The sequence below is a fragment of the Diabrotica undecimpunctata genome, chromosome 10, assembly GCF_040954645.1.
Source record: "Diabrotica undecimpunctata isolate CICGRU chromosome 10, icDiaUnde3, whole genome shotgun sequence".
Lineage (NCBI taxonomy): Eukaryota > Metazoa > Arthropoda > Insecta > Coleoptera > Chrysomelidae > Diabrotica > Diabrotica undecimpunctata.
This window is the reverse complement of record NC_092812.1, coordinates 61,261,073-61,284,017: the sequence shown is the minus strand read 5'-3', so window position 1 is coordinate 61,284,017 and position 22,945 is coordinate 61,261,073. Positions and strand designations below refer to the sequence as shown.

At 32.5% G+C, this 22,945-nt stretch overlaps 1 protein-coding gene across 8 annotated transcripts in view; it reads right to left on the bottom strand.

The window, feature by feature from the left end:
- Positions 1–22,945, bottom strand: part of LOC140452019 (uncharacterized) — a 72,018-nt gene that overhangs the window by 36,441 nt on the left and 12,632 nt on the right. The gene's annotated exons all lie outside the window — the stretch shown is intronic.

The window sequence follows — 22,945 nt, the reverse complement described above, 5'->3', positions numbered from 1 at the left end:
TGGACAGAATACCTGAATAAATTATTTGAAGACGATAGAAATAACTTAATAATCAATGCAACTGGGCCAGACATATTGAAAGAAGAAGTAGAATACGCAATAAGAAACGCTAAAAATGGAAAAACAAATGGACCTGATGAAATTCCTACAGAACTGTTGAAGCTTTTGAATGATAAATCTGTAACCATAATATTACATCTATTCAATACAATATACAGTACTGGTATAATACCTCAAGAATGGTTGCTGTCTACGTTTGTCACCATACCGAAGAAAACTAAGGCAATGCAATGTTCAGATCATCGAACAATCTCCTTGATGAGTCATCTGCTTAAAATATTTCTTACGAGTCACCCACAACCGAATCTATCAAAAGTTAGATATCGATATTAACGATACACAGATGGAATTCAGAAAAGGATTAGGTACAAGAGAAGCTCTCTTTGCCTTAAACGTCCTAACACAGAGATGTCTAGATGTTAACCAAGAGATACACGCCTGCTTTATCGACTTATGAATGAGATATGTAATAACTACGACATAAGGATGAACGTCAAAAAAACCAAATATATGACCTTCAGTAAGAATCCAATACATGACACTAGTATCACAATAAATGGTACCCAACTCGAAAAAGTAAGCGAATACAAATACTTGGGAACCCTCATCAATGAAACAGGTGATTAAAATCACGAGATAAAAAGACGTATTGAAATTGCCAGGTCTACCTTTATAAAAATGAAAAAATTATTTTGTAATCGTGATATTAGTATTCAGCTACGAACTAGAATGTTAAAATGCTATGTATTCAGTACTTTGCTTTACGATGTTGAGGCATAGAGGAGGATATCTTAAACAGAGGAATATTAAAAATCTTGAAAACTTTGAGATGTGGTGCTACCGCCATATACTAAAAATAAGTTGGGTGGATAAAATTACAAATGAAGAGGTAATACGCAGAATAAATAACGATCCAGAAGTTATACTGAATATAAAAAAGAGAAAACTTAGGCCACCTGATGAGAGGACACAAGTATACATTCCTACAAAATATAATCCAGGCCGTAGAAGAATGTCCTGGATGAGAAATTTAAGAGAGTGGTTTGGTTGTACCACTAACGAATTATTAAAAACAGCAGTAAATAAAATTAGAATCGCCCTAATGATATCCAATCTCCGATAGGAGAGGCACTCAAAGAAGAAGAAAAGGGTGAATATGTCGTAAAACGAGACTCGTCTGTAAACAGAACATTTCTCCAATCTTCCATATCCTAATCTGCATGAGCACAAGAGAATCCCCAGCGTCGTAACAGGTACATAAGATGATAAATTTTGTTCGCTTAATCGTCTGAATATTTGACAGTCTCCTAGTCAAAGCTGTAGCAGTAACTGTCCGATCTCGAAGCACTTGATGTCTAAGAAATCGATCTTCCACGGCGTTTATGATCCTTGGTATTCCCTGTCCAGGTATTCGTGAGGAAGACACAGTCTCTCGAAATCTTTGTAAAGCATAGGGTATTGTACGTCACGGAAAGTCAAGCATTTCTTCGATATACCGAATGCAGTAATCATTATGCAGAGCAACAGCTTGCTCTACGTGATCTGGCCTCATTGTAAATCATTACTGTTTGTTATTAAAACTATTTCGTTCCCGCAAAAGCAGTCAATAATTCATCAAAAAGGAATACAAACAATTTAAGAAATATTAGAAGTAAATATTCGATTTGCCGAGAGTATCATAACAAAAACTTTCTTTCAGCCACGAAAAATAACAAACTTTTAAAAAACGAATGGATAAAGGCAACTTATAGATATATTTCATTATTATACACAATTCACATTTTATATACACAATTGTACACCTTAGTCTACAGCTTAGAATCCGAATGATCAGATGTTACGTTTTTTCTGTCTTACTGTATGGCTGTGAAAGTTGGACAATGGACTCTGAAATAGAAAAAAGAATAGATGCCTTTGAGATGTATATATACAGACGAATGTTGAGGATTCCATGGGTACAAAGAGTTACTAATGTTGAGGTACTTCGTCGCATGTGTAAACAAAAAGAATTACTAAGAATAATCAAAGAGAGGAAAATGCAATACTCGGGTCATGTGTTGAGAGGCGAAAGATATGAATTACTTCAAGTTATACTGGAAGGAAAAGTACAGGGCAAAAAAACCGTAGGAAGACGACAGAACTCGTGGCTGAAAGACCTGAGGAGATGGTTCGACCGCTCATCCGCAGAGATCTTTCGCGCAGCAGTTTCCAAAACTACAATTGCCATTTGGATCGCCAACCTTCGAAAGGAGACGGCGCAATGAGAAGAAGAATACACAATTCATCAAAAGTAAAAGGAGAAAACTTTATAATTTCACGTATCCGATTAATTTTGCGAGGCAGTGTAGTATTAATATTTGTTTCATTTAAATATTGTACGCAAAACCGGTTTGTATTTAGTAAATTTGCAATACAAAAAAAATGTGAAAAAACTATTTGCCAAACAACGGGATTTTTTAAATGTTTTTGTTGTTTATATTAGTATAATTTATCTTTTTTAATAGAAAAATAAAAATTTGAGCATTAGAGAGTTAAGTTCCGAATAATTTGAATATTTATTATACGACAGAATCTTACGAAACGAACCCAAACACCTCCGGAATGTGTAACATATTAGTTTTTCAGGGTCGACATTTATTTGTACTGCATATTCAATTCTCTCACCTATTTTTAGATTACAGATGCAGTAGTGAGAACGATAAGGCATTTCCCAAAGAATGTCTTTTGCTGCCTTTCTACAGTCTAATAATAGGACGTCTCATGCCACGCACGTGCTATATAACTTTTATTAATAAAAATATGTATAGGGTCGTATTTGTATGAAACATTAGAAAATACATTAAAATACAGTTTCTTGACTTCATACGAATGTATTTACAAAACTAATTTCGATACGAAAAGGACTGCAAAAAGATCTTGGAGAATTTACTGCAACATTTCGTATTGCGCTTTGTTTCTTATAGTCCAATAACCAAAAAGTAAAATGTAAAGTAATTCATTTCAGAACGAATCCTTGAAAAATTACAGTTTTTGTATAAAAATATGGATTTATGTCAAAAGTATCAGTTTAAACTAACGGTGTCATTGTTTAAACTTTAGATTTTATAGCAAAAATCACCGAAAATCACAATTTTTAATTTTTTTGAATACTTCTTTCCTAATTAGACGTTTTCATTTTTGTTTTTTGAGGGGCTATGAAAAAACGATTCATTTGAGACCTAAATTAAATTTGGATCATAATTTATTTAAACAATTGCGAACAATTGCAAAAACTTGTAGAAGCAATAAACATACAAAATATGCATAAATAATAACAAAAGTTACATAAAAATATGTCTGTACCCTTAAGGTACACATAAATTTTTGTGGAAAAATATTTATTCATTTAAAAGTTATTCCAATTGTTTTTTAGAAACTTATTTATTTGATAATGAAAAACGTGGTTGTTTCCGTCACCTTAACCCTTTACCGCATCATGTGCCATAAATGGCACAAACCAAACAAAAAACAATTTTTTAATGTTTTAACTCAATTTTTGTCGTAGCTGCATGGCAGCCCATATCTGACACGTACTAATAGTGTATGCGAGATATGCGGAATAGTTCTGACGGCGAGATAGGCAGCCGTGCTCAGTTTGAAGTTCATTCTTGTTGAAATTCTGAACCACGTGAAACAGTGCTCGAAGTTAGAGGTTATTTTTCATAGTAAAAACGTTTTTTACGGCGAGAAAAAATTGAAATTTATTGTATTGTGATATTAGATATCTGCTTAGGTAAGTACTAAAAATTAAGAATGTTGAAAGTCTCTCGAAAACCCCAACCAGGGTTTGTGCTATATATGGCACACTATGAAGTTATGAACTCATTGATTGTTTTTGCAGATATGGATCTGAAACTCTTTTATGGTACAATGAATGCAGTTAGAATTCCTAATAATGAAGAATCAGATCTCTCCGATGAAGACGGTACAAATGAGATGATATTGTGTCAAGATAGTGACAATGAGGAGCGTGAAAATTTACCAAGCAATGTCAAGGAAACTGTCATTTCTGCCACATTCTCAGATGATGATACCCCTTTGTCTGAAAGACTACGATATAAAAGGAAGAAAGAAATCTCATAATTAGGTGAAAGGAAATCTGAGAAGATCAGAAAATGATACAAAATTTACTGGTTCTGAAAATTTACATCCTTCGATTTTACAATTAGAAACTCCGGTCAAATTTTTTAAGTTTCTCTTTTCTGATAGTCTTATACGAGCATATCACAGACCAATCAAATTTATACTCAGTGCAACAACGTCCAGATAAACCAGCTAATCTAAAAAAATATGAAATAGAACAATTTATAGGAATTACTATTTACATGTCGATAATTCAACTTCTATCAACAAGACACTATTGGAATGCCAATATTGGCCACCAAGCAGTTAGCAATGTGATGAGCTGTAACATGTTTGAAGACATAAAACGTTTCTTGCATTTCAATAACAATGATGACATGATTGAAAATGATCAGCCTGGACACGACAGATTATTCAAAATTAGACCTGTTCTGAGCCAAATCAAAGAACGACCACTCATGGTTCCGAAAGAAGAATTTCTAGCTGTAGACGAACAGATCATACCAACAAAAGCGCGAAGCCAGCTAAAGCAGTATAACCCAAAAAAACCACATAAGTGGGGCTTCAAAAACTTTGTGCTGAGTGGTCTTTCGGGATTCAACTATGGCTTTAATTTGTTTGCTGGATCCCAGAGTAATATTGTACCTCTAGGAGCACCAAATCTTAGTATGAGCAGCAACGTGGTTGTCAAATTAGCAGATTCGATACCAAAACATCAACATTACAAGTTGTTTTTTGACAATTGGTTCACCAGCATACCTCTTATGATATATCTGACCAAAGAGGGCATTTTACCTTTGGGAACAGTAAGACTTACTCGTGTTCCTGGAGTTGTGATGCCAGCTGAGAAAGAAATGAAGAAGCGTGGCAGAGGTCATATGGTAGAGAACATAGCCAATATAGACAATGTGGATGTCAGTGTAGTGTCCTGGTTTGATAATAAAATCGTTACTACAATGTCAACATATGCTGGAAGTGAACCAAAGAAAAAAAAAAGATTTTTCAAACAAGAAAGTATACATTAAAATGATACCTTGTCCTAACAGTGTCCTTATCTACAACAACTACATGGGAGGTGTAGATCTCCTTGATTCCATGTTAGGATTTTATCGTATAAAAATCAGGTCGAAGAAATATTATTTACGAATATTTTTTCATTTCATTAACAGGACAGCCGTGAACTGTTGGTTATTAGCCAAAAGATCGAAGAAATTTGATTTACCCCTTTTGGATACCAAACTAGCAATAGCCGATGCTCTTTGCAAAGCCGGAAAACCAATTAAACAGAACAGAGTAGGAAGACCGTCAAGTAGTAGCATTCAGCAGATGTACGAGAACAAACGGAAAAAGGGACCCACTAAAGAAATACACCAAGAAGACATCCGTAAAGATGGGCTTGATCATTTTCCCTATTGCGATGAAAGCACTAGGTCAAGATGCAACTTCCAGGCTGTACAGGGAAAACATATATAGTGTGCACAAAATGCAAAATACCGTTGTGTATTAATAAAGAAAGAAACTGATATTTGCAGTTTCATACTGTATAGTGTATACTGTAGCTTCAAAATAGTTTGAGTTTAAATTACATTGTTGCATGATGTTCCATATTTGGCACCAAAAAAATTTTTTTTGTCAATGTTTTCCTCGTAGCTAGATATTTTTCAATATTTTTGCGTAAAAATAAAATTAAAATTCTTATCTGAGAATTTATTTTTGACAAAAAACAAAAATTCATACGGTAAAGGGTTAAAACACCTTATAAAATATCATTTTGTTCCGTTTTTATATATATTTTCAAGATATGTAATTGAAATTTCATTTTCAAAATTATAATCCCCTGAAGTTAAGTTTAAATAATGGCCTAATTTGAAAGTTTTTTCGTTAATAACTTTGAGAGAAATGAATATGAAATAATGCTATTTCGATATTCTTTTAGCGGACAATTTTTCACTAATTAAAAAAAACACAGTTTTTTTAAAACTTTTTTTAAACTATCTCGTGTTCTTATATTTTCATTCGATACATAAGGAGCTTTTTCAATCAGTTGCACATTATTATAATTAGCATAACAACTAGTATGAATTTTAAAAGTTTTAAGTTTACTCATAATTTTATAATTAAAATTATTTCTTCGTTTACTAGAAGCAATAAATCTCAAAGCTGCTGCTTCACCAACGATGCGTGATGTTGCAGTTGAGTTCTTTCTTACAAATCAAGCAGATTCCCTCTTTACCTTCGTCAAATAAGCTAGAGCTCCCACATTCAGCAGCATCCATAGTGAATAACTGCATAAAAAATAACTATAAGTTCGATTTATAACGTTTAAAATTAAAAATTGTTATAATAATTAAATGAAAAATTATTGAAGTAACAGTGGTTAAAAAATTAAAATAAAAAGAACTTATAACTCATTATTGTTAATTGAGGAATGCAGTTCATCAAAAGAACAGTAAAATTATTTTGTTTTTGCATGTAACTTTTTTTGGTAATTATTTAGCATGACGGAACGCCTCAAAAATCCAATTTTTTGTGGACTTAACCTAAAAAGTGAAAAAAACCTCAAATTTCAATGTTTTCTTTGCTGGAAAATAGTATAAGTGCCAAAAAATAAAAAAATATAGAAAAAATAAAAAAAGTATTAACCAAAAAAAAATTTAATTTAATTTTTATTAAAAGTATAAATAGAACGAATATGGGAAGAAGATCGCATGCCAAACGACTGGAATTGTGGTCTGATAACACCCCCTAAAAAAGGCGACAAGACGAAATGCACTAACTACAGGGGAATCACGTTATTAAATACAATGTACAAAATATTAACTAACTTGATCAGACAAAGAATAGAAAAAGAAACTAGAACAAAAATAGGTTAATACCAACATGGATTCAGAGAAGGTAAGTCAACAATAGATGCAATACACATTGTAAAGCAAATCGTCGAAAAAAGTTACGAGCACGGAATAGATCTACATATACTGTTTATTGACTACAAGCAAGCTTTTGACAGTGTAATAAGGGAGGAGCTAATTAGGGATATGAATCAATTAGGCATCCAAGAAAAACTAATAAGTCTTACGAAAATGACGATGAAGGAATCCAAGGCACGAATCTTAACAAGGGAAGGCCCGTCAGATGAAGTACAAATGGAGGTAAGTGTCAGACAGGGAGACTCCCTGTCAACAACATTATTTAACATTGCCATAGAGGGGGCAGTAAGAGCAGCCAAAATTATGGGAACGATTATCGAATCTTCAGCCCAACTGATAGCGTATGCAGACGATATTGCACTGGTTACTAGAGATTTAAAAACCATGCAGAACATAATATTAATACTAGATAAAGAAGCACAGAAGAGAGGGCTAGTAATAAACCAAAGCAAAACGAAATACCTCAAGTGTTCAAGAGAGAATACGAACATAGAGAAAGAAATTAAGCTTGGTGCATATACATTTGAAAGAGTACACCGTTTCAAATACTTGGGAGTGATGGTGAATGACAGAAATGATAGAACGGATGAAATAAATGAACGCATCCTACTGGGTAATAAAACCAACTGGAACTAACAAAAATTCCTGAAAGAAAAGCACATTAGTAAGAAAACCAAATTAAAAATTTACAAGACTGCAATCAGGCCAGTGATCACCTATGGTACAGAGACGATGTGCCTAACACAAAAAGATGAAATGAGGTTGGAAATCTTAGAGAGAAAGATAATTCGAGGAACAATGGGACCGGTTAGGATAAGTGTAGGCGAATTTAGAAGACCAATGAAGATATTAAAGAAGTCATCGAGGGTGAAGACATAATCAAGTTCGTGAAGACGCAAAGGCTCAGGTGGCTGGGACACACAGAAAGAGCTAACCCAGACTCTACGCTAAAGCGAATAACTGGATGGAGACCAACAACAAAGAGACCAAAGGGGAGACCCAAAACAAGATGGAGAGATCAAGTCTTAGGAGACATAAAGAAGCTGAGAATCTACAATTGGAAGGAGCGCTGTAAGGACCGGAAAGAATGGAGGAAAATTGTAGACAGGGTCAAGTCACACACGCTGCTATAATAATAAAAAAAACAACAGCGGACTGATTCTCCGCAATAAATGAATCAGAGAGCCCAAAAGGGCGGCAAACACTCCGCCAGGAGTGAAAACAAGATTTTTAATATTTCAAAACAATATGGCGGGCATGTGCAAGAAGATAAATTTTATGTACATTCTACATTGTTACCAGTTTAACCTTTAAAAGACCTAAAAATTTTTTTACACTTTTAAGTGTATTTTTTTGTCTTGGGACTAAGTTTATTAAACTTAAACCTACCTTTGGCCTTAATTCGCAACTCGTTGCCACACCGACACACCATTTTGTCTTTAATTACACCGTGTTTAATCATAAAGTCTAGGGCACTACCGGTATTTAAACACAAAGCAAAACCTTCAGTAAATCTTAGTTTACACCCACCACACTCCATTTTATTTTTATTTCGTGACGAACAAACAAGAAATGAGTTGAAAATGCCCCAACTATTATATTCTCATCAATATTGTAAACACAATTGCCAAATTAAGATGTTTGAAAAAATATTGCAAATCTATAGTACACTTTAATGCAAAATGTATCCTTATTTTCGAATGAAATTGTCTTTTATCATTTATCGTCTATAATACGGTAACGCAGCCGTAAGGAAATTTCATTCATTTCCGATTAATGTCGAGTATTTCCGTTTTGATATTGCGCATTATAACAAATATACGTTCACAGAGAATTTCTAGATTGACACATAACCGTCAAAAATCTGTCTGGGAATCCCCCAATATTCATTTATTTGAAATACTATATGCATTGTATATATCACACAATATTTATTAGCATAAAATTTCATATTTTCCTTGATATTTTATAATTAAAAAATGTAAAACAATATAATCCAACCTGACTTAAAATCAGACTGGGAAGCTCTCAATTTTTATTCTTTGAAAAATTTCATATTTTTCTTTACATTTTATTATTAAGAATGTTAATCAATAATAATAAAATAAAATTTTTTATCTTTCGAAAGAGAACATGATAATAAACGTAAACTAACGTACCCAAATCTAACCTAACACCGGCAAAAAGCAGTAATAAGAATAAAATTCATAAGAAAATATGATAATAAAACTAAACCAACGTAACCAAATCTAACCTAACACCGGCAAAAAAGCAGCAATAAGAATAAAATTTTGTAATATAATTAAAAATCAAAATTTTTATTTTTTATAAGAAAACATGATAAATGTAAAGTAACGTAACCAAATCTAACCTAACCCTGGTAAAAAAGCTATAATTTTCCGTTAGCAGAATTAATTGATATAAATTTAATCTCCGTAGACATATTTCCGTCTTATTCCACTAGTAAAGCATTTTAATGATTATAAAAATTCTTATAGAGCATCAGCACTACACAACTTTTTTTCTACATAATTTACCAATTTTCTTATAAAATCTAATATTTAAAAATAATACTTACAAATAAATAACAGCTCTGTAGCAAAAATATTTATTTTTCGCTTGTGTAATATGCACATTAATACGCAATACTAATTATTATAATTATAAAAAATAACCGTATTCTTTAGCCACGTGCACACTTATATTCTTATTCTAACGTCTCTTTCCACTGTTTCTCAAGTGTGACTACTAACTATAACAGACACTACAGTACTACAGTCTACCTACTACCACCAGAGAAAAACCCAACACATATATATATATTATGTATTTCGATCCATATATTTGATCTTTTTTATTTATATTTAACGAATTAAAAATTGGCAGAAAACTTTTGTATATAGCAAAAAGTAGATGAGTACCTATTTAGTTTTTTCATAATTTAATGTAAGTTTGTTTATTTGCAACCATGTTTTTGCAATTTTGAAGTCTTGTTCTGTTGGAATTTTAAGATTTTCCCAATTATCGGTCTAATTATGTTTCCAACAATTTTTAGTTTGAGCATTTTAGTAATTTCTTTGTTTCGTTTAAGAGCGTAGACGCAAAATTTCAGGCCAATGCTTTTTAACATTTTTTTGGAATCCTGAGAAAACTAACAAATATTTTTGTAAAATTTAAACACAGAATGAAAGATTACATTATTACCGAGGGCCGAAAGTCCCTTAGAATAAACAAAAAGTTTTTTTGAATGAGATATTTGAAATTAAAAATCACACTAAATTTTCTCTTTTTTTTCACCCCTGTAACTTATTAAAATAAACATTATAAAAGTTTTCGGGGACTTTTGGCCCTCAGTAATAATGTGGTCTTTCATTCTGCTTTTAAATTTTTCAAAAATACTTATTAGTTTTTTCAGGATTCGAAAAAAATGAATACATTTAAAAAACATTTGCCCCAAATTTTGCGCCTACGCTCTTAAATCAAATATTCCCGTGTATAAAACCCTCTATATATTTTTATTTCTTAAAAATACTATATTCGTATTGTTATTGTCTTCGAGCGCGCCGACATTTGGCCACCATCTGTTGATTTTTTGACCTAGCCTTCGGAGACTTGCGTCTTTCAATAAAAGAAAAAGCACTGTCACCAAATTTAATGTTTTCAGTTTGAACTAGGTATCCCTTGGCAGACCAAAGTTTATTTTTTTATAGCTCGGACAGACACGTCGGCGTCGGCTTACTGTTCGAAAGTCAAACCAATACTATTATGTAATTAGTAATAACTAATAATAATTACAAAGCAATAGTAATTACCTGTTATTATTCTTAGGAAATCTAAATAAACTTATTCCTTTTCCTGTCACAGATGAACATCCGCGAATCGCACAAATATATCCAGCCATTTTAAATATAAATTAAACTTTTAACTATAAACTATAACTATAAACTTATATATTTAACTATAAACTATAACTATAACCTTTTAACTATAAATAAATTATATAAATGGTCAAATGCACTTGTTGCGTCGAGTATTTACCATAGACGCCTACGGACTATCGAATACAACCAGAATTAAAGAATAAGCACGTGTTTTTGACAGTAATACAACCAGAATCGGGCATGCGTATACAAAAATGGTACCCGCTTTTGGACCGCTGTGTCGCTTCTATGTGTCTCTGTTATTCTAGGCTACCACTATAAAACTGGCCCTCTGTCCTCTGCAGTCTGGCTGTAGTCTTATCTCTTTGCGATAACCAAACGAAATTCGTTGAAATGTACACGTGCAATTATGCCACCATGGCATTTTTTTATGTAAATAATTTTTGTTCTTATTCAGAGCCGAAAATAAAAACGCACAGCACAACAATTATTACAGTTAATATCTGTGTGTCACCCTGTGGCACACCCAGGGGGGGTTTTGGGGGTTAAAGCCCCCATGATACAGTTTCAAGACTTAAGCTTTACAACAACTCGACATTAGTCCATACCTTTTAGGAATAATCAGAAGTATACAGGGATAACACTACTTACCTAAAAATCGGAAATAGACTATCAGAACCAATAAAAGTAACTAAAGGACTAAGACAAAGATGCAGTACGTCACCCTTACTGTTTAATTTATGTAAAAGAATGTTATCCTTAATGTCTACAATTATTTTAAGCAACACAATCCTTCCAATACTGTTGATAGTATAGTTGAAATTTCATCTAAAGTAATGGGATATTCAAAATCAACTGTATATAACATTTTAAAAGAGGAAAAATCAGCTGGTATATCGCCACCCAAACTGGGAACAGGAAGACCAAAATTGTCAAAAGTGAATGTGGATGAATTTTTCAAAAATGCCATTCGTAGAATGGTCCACTAATTTTTTTTAACAAACAAATACCCACTTTAGATAAAGTTTTAGAAGCCATTACCGGCGATCCCGATTTGCCCACAATAAGTAGAGACAAACTTTGGAAAGTTTTGCATGAGTTAAACTTTAAGTATGAAAAAGTGGGCAGACAGTCAATGCTTATCGATTCCAAAGAAATTGTGTGTTGGAGACTAGACTACCTCAGAAAAATAAAAAAAAAATGAGGACAGAAAATAAGAATATTTAATATTTAGATAAAACGTGGGTTAATGAAGGGCATACTGTAGGGAGAGTTTGGAAAGACAAAACTATAAAAACATGTCGACAAGTATTTCTGGAAGGATATTCAACTAGTTTCAAGGAACCAACAGGTAAAGGTCGACGATTAATCGTTACCCATATAGGTAGTATGAATGGATTTCTTAAGGATGGTTTACTTTTGTTTGACTCAAAAAAGACCTGTGATTATCACGAAGAGATGAACGGAGACGCGTTTGAAGGATATTTCGAACAGATGATTGAATGCATACCTAAAAATTCAGTTATTGTGATGAACAATGCAAGTTACCACTCTAGATTAGTTGAACGTTTACCAACTACTCAATGGAGGAAAGATGAAATTGCAATGTGGTTAACTTCTAAGAATTTAATCTTTGACGATACAATGACAAAAGCAGAACTATTAGAGCTTGCTAAAATTAATAAACAAAATTATAAAAAATATGTCATTGAGGAGATAGCCAAAAACGAGGAATTGAAATACTTTGCCTGCCACCGTATCGTTGCGAGCTAAATCCGATTGACTTAGTATGGGCCGAAGTTAAAGGTAACGTTGCTCGAAATAATACAACTTTTAAATTGTCAGATGTTACTATTCTTTTTCATAAATCAATATCCGAAGTAACGACTGAACAGTGGCAAAAGTGTATTAATCACGTTATGGATATTGAGAAAAATATGTGGGAGCTTAATCATATAATAGATAGCAGTATAGAACCTATAATAATTCATCCCGGATCGGATAACACTTCGTCTGAAACAGAATATGAGGAAGCTTAACTTTAAACTGTAGCTCAGAAGTTTATTTTACATTTGAACTAATTACAGTCAACTTCATTGTTTATTTTTTATTTATTTATTTTTTTATTGCTAATATAATTTTCATTCTTATTTCCAATATTATTAGTATTAAGAATATTAATATTTATTAATAGGAATGTATAAAAACTTACAGTTTTTGTGTATGTATTTTACGTTTCAGTATAATTTATTGTATTTTATTATTTTATATTAACTGTGTTTCACAAATAATATAATTTTTATTCTTTTTATGTGTATCTTTTTATTTTAAACCAGTATTGGATTGGATTAATTTCTTTGTTCTAAATATCCAAATAATTTTAACGCAAACTTTTCTTTTAAGATTACGTTTTAGTTAGAAGATGTGCACGCCTATGTATTTCGAGGTTCGAAGATGAGTATTCTGAGAATTTACTCCAGCTTATTCTTCAAATATACGATAGAAGAAATCAACAAATAATAATAAATGGTGAACTATTTTTGGAGACTTTTGCAATAAAATACAAATCTAGCACAATCGTTTAATTTATTCAAAAAATTACCTGCAGATATAACTAAAAAATATGTTAAAGTATGTAAAACTACAAATAATAATATGAAGCCAACTGACTGGTGGTCGGAATATATTAAAGAAATTAAAATTAAGAACAACCTCTTGAAAAAGTACTTGAACAGAATACTTGAAAGTACTTTACTTGAAGTACTTGTAAAAATAAAACGGAAAATAACTACGAAGAATACAAAAAGCAAAGGAAACGTGTTAAAAGAAATAGTATCTAAAGCAAAAGAAAAAACATAAACGGTGATCGGAGAAAAACTAGAACGACATAGTGAAAGCTATGTCGTGGCTGTATTTTTATTTACAAAAAAACCCGCTTTAACCTAATAAGGTTATTAGCGGAACGGTAACAATTAATTACACTTTACTTATTAAATTACAATCTTTTAAAAAGAGAAGTAGTTTACGAATATTGTTATTTGAGTTTACAATGTCTTTAAGATTGTTTGGTAGATGGTATTTAATTCTATGGATATTAACACGTTCGCGGACGAAGCGGCATATGCCGCTCTACTTTCTGGGACAAAGCGCGATATCCCGTCTAATTTTGAGAACGGCCAAAACGCAAAGCGGCTTACCACGCACATTTTTGTACATGAAATACTATTCAAGCACCTTAGTTGTCCCAGCAAATAACATAAAATATTGTGAACTGTCCGTGTCGGTCAGTTTAGCTTTGAAATATTAGACGTATGTTAGGCGGCGAGCACGTGGTACTATATCACTTCATTTTTGTTGTTTTTTGTTGGTGTTTTGTTTATTTTGACTAGATTTGTTGGGGAATAATAGAAGTAAGTAATTGTTTTATTACGATTGTGTTATTTAGTAATTTGTATGCTGCTTATCAGTAGTAGAGACAGTAATAAAATGTTGAGGTTATATTTTCGGTAATTATACTATTTTTTGTTTTTACAGAAAATGGATTCTAGAGAAGAAGCAAGGCATCTTGGACTTATGGATGAAGTGAGCACAGATGAATTTAAAAGTTCTGAATCAGAACCTTATAGCTCTGATGATGATTTACAAGATCCATCATATCAACCCAGTAGTGGTGAAGATTCGTTGGCAAACGAGAATCTGTTTTCAAACGAAAATCACGAAGACAGAGTTGAGCCAGAAAATGACGAAACAGGTAATGATATACAAAATTTGCTAGAGGTGGGCGATATTGGAACTGATAACGAGTGGGATGATATTGCCTATTCCCAAAGTGGCCTTCATCTTAATTTTGACACAGATACTCCTAAAGCTACAGACTATTTTTTTTAAATTTTGGGATCAAGAAATTAAGCAGCTAATTCTTGATTTAATGAACAAATACATTGAAATATTGACTAATGTAAATAGGCACAAGCAAAAATACAGCAGACAAGCATCCATTAGGCCATTTACTATGGAGGAACTTCAATCATTTTTAGCTATATGCATATTACAGGGTCAAATAAAATACGCCTCTGTAAGGAAGTTGTTTTCAATGAATCCACTTTATTATGCACCAGTTTTTCATTACAACCTATCTGGTAGAAGATTTGAAGAAATGCTGCGGTGTTTTAGCTGTGCTTGTAAAGAGGAAACAACAGGAACTGATCCACTGAAAAAAGTCAATCCTCTGCTCGATAAACTATTACTCAATTTTCAAAAAGCTTATTACCCTGCAGAAGAAATGTCACTAGATGAATCATTGCTTCTCTTTCGTGGTCGTCTGAGTTTTCGGGTGCATATCAAAGGAAAAAAAGCGAAATATGGCATTAAGTTCTACGAGCTATGTACAGCAGACGGATACGTATTGAATATAAAAATGAATAAAGGAAAATCCGAAAATGTAGAAGGATTATCTAAAATTGAGTCGTTAGTACTGCAACTTATGGAACCTTATTTGGATAAAGGCCATCATTTATTCCTTGATAACTTCTACAACAGCATTTTGCTGTCAAAATCCCTTTTGGAAAGAAAAACTCATTCTACAGGAACTCTTAGACGAAACAGAAAAGGAAATCCAAAAGCTCTTGTAAACACCAATCTAAAGAAAGGAGAACACAAATGGCGAAGAGACGGTAGCATCTATATTTCAAAGTGGAAGGATAAAAGGGAAGTACTCTGCATAACAACCAAATATCACCCAAAACTTATAAATGTACAGAACAGGTGTGGAAAGACAGTAATAAAACCTGAAGAAGTTGCCAGGTACAATGAGTACATGTCAAGAATAGATAGGAGCGATCAAATGGTGAGTTATTATTCTTCTCCACGGAAAACTATCAGGTGGTACAAAAAAGTGATGTTTCACTTACTGGATGTAGCTATATGGAATTCCTACTATGCAATGAAGAAGCACAAAAATGTAAAACTGACCCTTTTGGAATACAGAGAAAATTTGGTAAGAGAATTATTGAACATTCCAGAAGATATGAATGATGGGAGAAAACTGATGCATAAGGGAGCTTTGCACGGTGGAAAACGACCTCGAATGGAAGCGAATATAGTTGTCAACCCTAACAATGAACAACACTTTCCAGATATAATCCCCCCCCCCCCCCGCAAACTCACCATAAGTGGTGTTTACGAAAAAACGCAAGGAAACCAGATACTTGTGTAAACGTGTGCCGATAAACCAGCACTTTGCATTGTACCGTGTTTTGAACTGTACCACAAAAATTAAATTTCTTAATATAAGCGTATGGCTTGTATGCTATTTATCGGAGTTGTTCTGTATCTCCCAATTATAATCCTTGGGGAGGTGTTATGTAACGTATCCAAAGGTTTCAACGTTGTTTTGCTTAAAAAATTGCTTATGTAGGCCAAAATATTTTCTTGATATCCCAGCTTTATTAGAATGTTCAATATACGGTGTTTCCATACTGTGTCAAATGCTTTAGTTATGTCAAAGTAAATTGCCATACATTTTTGGTTATTTTTAAAAGCTTCGTGAATAGCGTTTTCCAGATCGATAATGTTGTCGTTTGTAGATCTGCCTGGTCTAAATCCAGCTTGTTCGATGATAAGTTGATCATTGTGTTCCAAGGTCCACATTAATCTTTTGTTAACTATTTTTTCCATAAGTTTACATGAGAAACATGTTAATGAGATAGGACGATATGAATCTGGGCTAGATATGTATTTCTGCAATGATTCTTGTTTGCTTTTCTTTATGATTCTTCTGGCTTCAGCTCTACGTTTTTTGTACTCTGTTAATAGATCAATACTTTTGTACTTTTTGTATCGGTTCCAAATTGTCTTACTTAATTTAATAGCGACCTCACATTGTGTATTCCCCCAGAGAACTGGTTTGTGTTTTTTTTTTAAGTTGAGATTTTCCTATGGCTATATTATCAGTACCAAGTATAAGCTGATTGAAGCACGTGAAAGTGTCATCAATAGAGTCTGAAATTTTAATCTGATTCATTCTGTCTGATACAATTTTCACTTTACTCAAATTCAATCCAATTTGCATTTTTTAGTTTCCATTTTTGAGTTGGTATTGTGTTTGTGTTTAAATTAGCGGTATGTTTTATTAAGATTGGGAAGTGGTCACTACTATATAAATCTTTTAGTGCTACGATAGTGTAATGGCGGAGGCAGTACGATATTTTACAATATTTAACATACACTTTTTAATCGTTGATTTACTTTGAAAATAATCGTCGTTGCTTCCAGAATTCGTGTACAGACCAGAGAACTAAGGATTTTCCCGTGGCGGAAAAAAAGGTAATGATACGAAACATTTATGGAGGAATTGTCGGCAGAAAAATAGCACCAAATGTTAGCCAAGCGGTCGACATTTGTAGCAGTTTAATAAATGTATCCGTTAGTTGTATTTATCGTGTGCTTAAAAATACATTGGAAAATAAAAAGCAAGAAAAAGATCAAACTAGAGGTAGAAAAAAAAAATTGTTTTGGATGACGAGACAAGAAATGTTATATACGTCGAAAAATTCATTCATTTTGTTTTCGGAGTGAAATTCCAACACTGAAAAAAATTTCTCAAGAATTCGAAAACGATGACTTCTTGCCCAATATATCTCGAAGAGTATTAATCAAGACTATGCGCGAAATGATCTTTCGATACGTAAAACGCAACAGAAAAAGTATGTTATTAGAAAAAAATTAAATTATTGTGTGAAGAAAACATTTAGCATGAAACCTGGATTAACTAACGAAGGTCACACAGTTGGAAAAGTTTGGCAAGATTTAAATGTCAAAGGTAAACGCGAAGCATTTATAGAAGGCTGATCTACAGGATTAAAAGCTCCATCACTAAAGAAATGGCGTTTAATCATTATCCATATAGGAAGTGATACATGGTTCCTTGATGATGGCTTGCTTGAATTTGAGTCAAGAAAAACTAGAGATTATCATGAAGAAATGACTTCCGAAGTATTTGAGCGCTAGTTTAAGAGAATCTTAACAAAATTAGAACCTAGGTCTGTGGTTGTTATGGACAATGCGTTATATCATAGTCACAGACTAGAACCGACGACGGCATGGCGGAAAGGGAGAATTCAAGAATGGCTTACAGAAAAGGGGATTGCATACGAAGAATCAATGCTCAAAATTCAGCTACTTACATTGCGCGGTTAAGGACAATTGAATATCTTAAATATGCTGTGGATGAAACTGCAAAAGATTATGGTGACAAAGTTCTGCGTCTACCTTCTTATCATTGCGAACTTAATCCCATTGTACTTATCTGCGCGCAAGTGAAAGGAGAAGTAGCACGCAAGAACAAATGTTCAAATTATACGAAATTAAGGAATTTCTGATTCAAGCAAACCTCCATGTAATTCCAGAGAAATGGGCTAAATGTATGGGCCATATAGTTAAAGAACAACATCGTATGTGGGAACTTGACACTTATATCGAAGTTTTAATAGAGCCAATTATAATTACACCAGGTGAAGATAATGACAGGAATAAACTTCACTGCACTGCATCTTCAGATTTAGACAACGAATATTTTTGTTTAGTAAGTGTGTAGTGTTTAGTATTTGTGTTTAAATAATTAGAATAGTACAATGTTTTGTTACATTAGAAATTATTTTTATTTTGTGTTTGTAGGATTTTATTTTGTTTTGTTTTATATTGTTTAAGCTTTTGTTCATTTTACTGTTTAACTCTTTAAGGACGGGTCACATCAATAGACGTTTTAACGACAGCCGGGTATAATCAATAAGCTTTCTGCAAATTTACTTGTTTTTTTTTATAGGTTTTCGCTTGTGGCATTTTGTATTTTTAGGGGAATGTAAGAAATAACCCACAAAATATTTATTCACATGTTTAACTCACTGACGTTTCGATCTCTATATCCAGAGACTGTATTCAACTATACAAATCATAGTTATATTTATTTTTCTATAGCTTTTTGCTTGTGGCGTTCTATATTTTTAGGAATAATGCTGGGAATAAGTCACAATATATTTATTCAAATGTTTAATTTACTGACGTTTTGATCTCTATTCCAGAGATCGTTTTCAAAGTTAAAAAAAAAAAAATAGAAAATAATTTATTAATTCCTTTACCTCCAGCTTCGTTTTTACTATTTTTTCTTCAAAAAGTAGTTGGCGCACTCTGTCTTTCTTTTCTCTCTCTTTCTATCCGGTAGACTAAATATTCTGTTCTATGTTGACAGAAGTGCTAACTCCATCATAGGCATACGTCCTATATCATTTGTGCAAACTTCAGTTTAGTCTCCATAATTTCTGTCAATCAACTTTTCTAACGTAGTGGCAATATAATTTTTTGCCTGTTTCTGAAATTTATAAAAGAAGGTAAAAATTATTATAAGTTTCATTTTATGGTCTACAGAACTCTCTTGTGGTGAGTACTTTCATTGTAATCTATATTCTATAATTCTGACAGCATTTTCAATATTCGTAATCGTAACCTTACTTCTTTTAAACCACGTTTTTCTTGTGCAGTAGGAATCTTAACAAAGAATTTAATTAAGTTTAATAATAAATATATTTCATTTGATCCTTGCCATCCTATTTGTTTCATTGTAATTTGGTAAAATGGAAAGGAAGTTAATCCTCCTTTGATGTGTCTCTAATACAAGTTGTTGTTATATTTTAGTTTATTGGCCGTATTCAAGAATTTATTGGCCGTATTCCAGATTTTATTGGCTGTATTGGAGAGTTTATTGAAAGACTATTGGAGACTATGGAATAGCTAGATATTCCTAGAATATTTTATGAAACAACTGCAGCTCAGGAGGACCTAACCATCTAATTGGAAGGCCACACAATCACCCATCTCTGCCATAAGTATCGCCAAATTTATTTATTGTAAAGCCTTGACAGGGTTGATTGTTTTTTCGCCACATTTTTAATAAATATGATTAGTTAAATAATTGTTTTATTTGCTATCAGCTAAGGGTTCATGGTTTAATTCCTAGTTTAAGACAAGACAAACTGACACTTGAGATACTGAGCTAGCCAAAGCATAGACGATAAGCTCCCATGGTTGATTGAGGTAAATTTCAATTCTCTTTGGTAGTCTTATAGTTACAAATAATAATAAACAAACAAAATAAATATAACTATCATTTATATCTTTGAAAACGGTCTATAGAAATAGAGATCGAAACGTCACCAAAAACCTGTAAATAAATACAGTGATGAGTGTCTTACCACCCGGCTTTTTAACGTAAGAGATAGAAAACACAGTTACCTTGTGAAATAAAAAGAGATGAAGCTCGTAGAGGTGAGAAATAATCAGAAAAACCTATAATTTATATTACATTACATTACCACTATCGATAGTCTCACACCTTTAGACGTTAGATTCGAGCTAAATCACCTCGGTCATAATTATTATGAGTAACGTCGAATGTGTGACGTATTTCCATTTTTTAATTTCGCATAAAGTAAAAACTGATTGACCACAATAAAGCAAAAATGTGAATAAAATAATTTAATTAATAGTGATTATTTAATCTAAAGTTTTAAATTATTAACCAAGAATAATTTCTACTATGATTTGAGGAGTTTCATACACTCTTGTCACGGAATAATTATAAATCCTTCGTGGATTTTTTTTTTTAAAGTTATTATTGACAAAACAGTATCGTCGTTCTTTCGAAAATAAAGTAAAAACTTTTAAAGAATGTTTAAATAAGTAAAAATTCTACAAAAATAAAAAAAAATCCGTAATCAATCGATTAGGAAAAGTCGCACTGAGATATTCACTGACGATGCGAGAATTATGTGCAGGACAACCATCGTGTTGAAACCATATGGAATCGAAAGGTATTGATAAATTACAAAGGGCTGGGACAATTTCATTTTGCAGAAGTTCAAAGTATTTCCGCCCAGTCAACATACCGTCTATAAAAAATGGACCAATGACATGATTCCCTATTATGCCTCCCCAAACATTTACTTTTCGAAGACGCTGGGTACGAGCGACATAAATCTGACGAGGATTTCCTCGAGATCAATACCTAGCATTAATTGAATTGTGACGGCCATGCAATGAAAACGTACATTCATCGGGGAACAAAACGTTCTCTAAAAAATGTTCATCTTGATGTGACATTTCCATTGCAGTTTGACAAAATTCTAAATGTCTATATTGATCCCCAGGGAATTGTTCGTTGGATTTATGAAGTTTATAGGGACGGTATCGATGTCTTTACAAAATTTCACCTACTCTAAATCTTGGAATTCCACATTGTTCTCCGAGACGAGGTGTTCATTGGGTAGGATTTTGCTCAATACTTGCACAAATCAAAGTGTCCCTTAGTTCCAAATCTGGATTTACCTCCCTTCGTCTGCGAACTCCTCTTGGATCGACCACAGATCCATAAGTAAAAAAATTACGTATAATAGACTGAATTGTTGATCGTGCTAGAGCCGGCCTATTTGGAAACATATTTACAAATTGTTGTCTAATCATGTTGTCTGATAATCCATTCACATGCCAGACAACAATTTGCACTTTTTCCTCGACCGTTAAAATCTTTTTCACGAATTGTTTTTTCAATAAAAAGTTTCTGTTTACCGTAAAAAAACACTTCTCGATGTGTTATTATTTGATAACTTGAAGGCTTGATGATTTGGTTAGCTATAAAGCAGGTAGCTGTTCGCGCGCATCCATTCCAATGTCGTCAATTTCTTTGAAAATTCTCTGTACCTGTACAGAGGAATTGATATTAACACTAAGAATTTAGTGATGGATTTGACATTAAACAGTCTTCAATTGATTATTTTCCATTCACAACTGAAGACTGTAAAACTGGAATTGAATTTGAAATATTTTGTATTTCTATTTTATAACATTGGAATAAGAATAAATTGTAAATAATGAGTTTTTCGAAAACTTGTTACCTAATATGTATCATATTTTCTATTATTTTTGATTGAGTAAAACAAAAATTTTACCCTTAGTGTGAATTGAACCCCAGTCTTCTTATCAATAGACAACGTCTCTAACTATTACGCCAACTCCACATACAACAGAACAATTGTTTTCGGACTAATCATACCTATTTAGTTTAGTCAAATATTTCAGTTGAGTTATTTTTATTATTAAATAAACTTAAAGATTTATAATTTAAAATCGCTACTAATTAATGTTTTTTACTATAATATATCTTAATATATTTAATCATTTATTCTAACATCAGAAATTATTAAAATAAAATATTTTCGAGGTCATCCGTATAATTATGACTGAAGTCAAATAGACACGTCTAATAACTAGCCTTATCTCGTACTATCTCACAACTTAATCTGTCTTCTATCCTTTCCGCTATTTTGCCGGGTGGTAAGACACTCATCACTGTATATAGTGGCCTATTTCGAACAAATGATATTTAAAAATATAATATAATTAACGTTGAAACCAATGTGAGTATACGCCACTGGATTTTCATACGTCTTTCCCCACTTTAAATTTAGGTGAAAATTTAGTGTGTTCTGAAATAATCTCTAAAAGGTTTTTTTTTTCGAAATTTTATATGACGGAGCTGTATAAAAATATTATACTCTGTTATTAAACTACACAAACCTGACCAAGTGACCACCCAATAAGAAATGCAGCTTCTTTTTATACAACTTTGTCATATAAAATTTCAAAAAATCTCTAAATCGACAAGTTTTTAAGTTACGAGAAAAATAAGAAGTTTCGATGATTTGATTGCTTGTTTAAAAATATTTCCACTAAAAAATTGAAGAAATGATGAGCCTCTTTAATTTTTTGAACGACCCTCTAGTGTTTCAGACGAATTTTTGAATTAATAATGAGGTGCTGTGCCAAGGCGACAGAATACATCACCAAATTTATAAAAAGCAGTTTGTAGATACCTGTATCAAATAGTGTCACGAAAAAGGCTTTTTT